We start from the raw sequence: 2919 nt of genomic DNA, 5'->3' as shown, positions 1-2919 counted from the left end.
AATTTTGCTGGACCTTTTTGGGTTGAAGCCAGACTCATGGAATGTACAAGTGTTGCTCTGGGAGATTAGAATTCCCAAACTCCTGTTTTTAGCTAGTCTTATGAAGAATGGGATTTACAAACTGACAAATATTGTGGGGCAACAATTTATACGCAGCAAACTCTCTCAAGCATTGACATGAGTGACCAGATAATCTATTTTGATCACATTGGTGGAGTGTAAATGTTGACTGAGACACCAGAAGAACTCCTGTGCGTTTTTTTTCAATAGTACCATATAATCTTTCACATTTATGAAGTAGAAAAGACAGGGCCTCAGTTTAACATTCCATCTTAAATCGATGCTGTAACTCATTCCAGGAATAGAAAGCCTCATTCTCAATCATTTAATAACAGGTTATCCAGATTCTATGATTTGGAAAAAACTGAAGTTTTTTTTCCTCACCTTGCATAGGTTTTGATTGGAAAGCAAAGAGATATTAGAATAGATACAGTTTGCTATGTTTAACTTAATTTGCATTAATCCAGCAAATTGCTGCCTCTATCTTTCTCTGGCACTTTTTTGTTTTAAGTTTTTGCATACATTGGTTCCTCAACTCTTCTTTTCCTTGTACTGTATTTTCTCTGGCCACCCTCTTGGCTACACTGTTTTCTATGTTCACCATTTGTGTTTTGTTTACTTCCTCTCTTCTACTGCCCCACCCATTGAATATATTATTCTGCACACTTCACTGTGCGTTTACTGCTGAGAATAACACCATGACCATATAGCAGCGCCTCTAAATATTGTACCTCTGAACAAAGTTTTGGGATGCATTCATAACACAACTGCATATTTTCTTCAAGTTCAGGGTGCTGTATCAAGTTCTTTCTTTTTTTAAACAACAAGCCACTCGTTCTCCCTGGTTTCTTCAGAGCTTTGCGAGGAACCAAGTAAGTGTCAATCTACAGATAAACTGTTGCTATGTTTGAACTCTAATTCACCAATCAGAAACTAAATTCATTTTTATAGCAATTAAACCTTTTTGTAACAAAAAGGAATAGATAATGTTAGTCAACAACTCCTCCTTTGTACTTAAAGTGACATACCACTTCCTGACAATGATGTGTATCCTGTGGCCTAATTCTGAACAGCAAGAAATCTATTGGTGTACAATAGTTTTAAATACTAAATGAACAAATTATTGTCATATTTATCTTGAAGATACAGTGGAAAGTGTTTTGTCATCACAATCCAGTACGACTTTGAGTTACAAGAGGATAAAAAGAAACTACTTAAATAAGAGTTCATCTTCTGATCAGATTTGGGTTTCAAGCACCACTTTAGGCCACCTGCAAGGTGTCTGGAAGGTGATTCAGTCCTGAAGCAGTCCTGCTTCGGGAGCAGTAACAATAACACCGATGCCTCAGGAGATCCACACTCTGGGCCTGCCATCGCCAGGGGCCCAGGCTCTGGGCCTAATGCCATTGCCAGGAGTCTCAATCCATGCTGCCGACACTGCAGCCACTAACCCGCTGACACCGCCCCAGCCTCCAAAAAGTATGTAGAGTAAATGACACTGCCAACGTGGAGCGGACCAGTTCCAATGAGCTCAAACACTATCGACTGTGCCAGTGGCACCTTGGAAAAAGATTAATCGAGCTCAAAGATATACGAAGTAATTTCACTAAAAAGATTTTGTTAGTAAATCTGTAATAAGCTGTTGATTAGAATTGAAGAGGGTGAAATTTTCTTTTTAAAGCTCTAGTTTAAATTTTCTATTTGTACTGCAGACTGACACTGCACATGAAGACAGTGATAGAATCACAGTACAGTAAGCTATTGGTTTTAGTGTACAGTACTTGTAGATCTTTTCTAGTGAAAGTTTGATGCCTGAATGTTAAGCAACAAGGATCATTGGACTCGCCTTCGAGATCCCTAATAGGTTTAAACAAAAAAACTGGAAAGCAAGTTTAAAGCAAAAGAAATGCCCAGTATTGTTCAGACGTAATGCATTATCTGTGCTTTAAACTCAATTTTCAACAATTTGCATACTTATGAAACAATTCTAGACCATATTCTGGAGTAGTGTAGAAACAAAATCTAAAGTGGAACGATTGAAATCTCTCAAGTTTTTTTTTCTTAAATGAAGAGAAGTTGAATTAATTTTTGCTTATTCTGTTATTATTTATTAAATACCAAATTCATCAGTTTGGGTTATGTTTTGGCAGCACTGAAAACCTGATCTTTAACACAGGGATCTGAAACAAAAGGAGAACCTTTAACCACAAAGATTTGATATTTTACTGCTTATCAATGTATATCATATATGCATTTTTAGAACAAGACAATTTTCCCACTTTTAAGCTCTTCATTAATCCTTTCAGTGGCATGACCAGACATGTTCTAATCATTGCACAAAGATATCATAATTAAAGGCATTTTTGTATTTACTCTACTTGTGAACACCCAGTTTATCAGCAGCCGAGGCAAGTATTAATCCAAGCCCATTTCCAACCTGAAGGAGAAAATGTTTCATTTTGCTGATTTTCTTTTCATTATAATTCATTCTTGGGATATGGTGTCCCTGACTGGAGCAACCTCTGTTGCCCTCATTACCTTTTGTGAAGGTGATGGTGAGCAGCCTTCTTGAGCTGCTGCAGTCATTTGGTTTACTTAATGGCTTTAAGAAGGGAGATATGACCTAAATTCAAATATTGTTGTCTCTTACTGTGTTATATTCCACTTCCACTTGGTGGATTAAGTAATTTGGTGTTGGATTATTTTGCGCAGTACTACTATTTGAAAATAATTAGAAGCTATTCCTATGGATTTGTCCAACTATCTTTGGATACAGAGATTGTAGGAACTGCAGATGCTGGAGAATCTGAGATAACAAGGTGTAGAGCTGGATGAACACAGTAGGCCAAGCAGCATCAG

At 37.2% G+C, this 2919-nt stretch overlaps 1 protein-coding gene across 4 annotated transcripts in view; it reads left to right on the top strand.

Moving 5' to 3' along the window:
* The first annotated feature begins 705 nt into the window (after nt 1–705).
* Nucleotides 706–2919, top strand: part of LOC109916218 (lamina-associated polypeptide 2, isoforms beta/delta/epsilon/gamma-like) — a 23377-nt gene continuing 21163 nt past the window's right edge. For 2 of the 4 annotated variants that reach the window (XM_048611950.1, XM_048611947.1), the window contains exon 1: nt 708–932. The gene's annotated coding sequence lies outside the window, so the exon portion shown is untranslated. Of the gene's footprint in view, nt 933–2919 lie in introns of all 4 variants that reach the window. The other 2 variants (XM_048611949.1, XM_048611948.1) reach the window with 2 other exon arrangements.

Source organism: Rhincodon typus, chromosome 25 (assembly GCF_021869965.1).
Source record: "Rhincodon typus isolate 14 chromosome 25, sRhiTyp1.1, whole genome shotgun sequence".
NCBI classification, from domain to species: domain Eukaryota; kingdom Metazoa; phylum Chordata; class Chondrichthyes; order Orectolobiformes; family Rhincodontidae; genus Rhincodon; species Rhincodon typus.
Note: the sequence above shows the minus strand (reverse complement) of the source record. Positions and strands in the feature narration are given on the sequence as shown.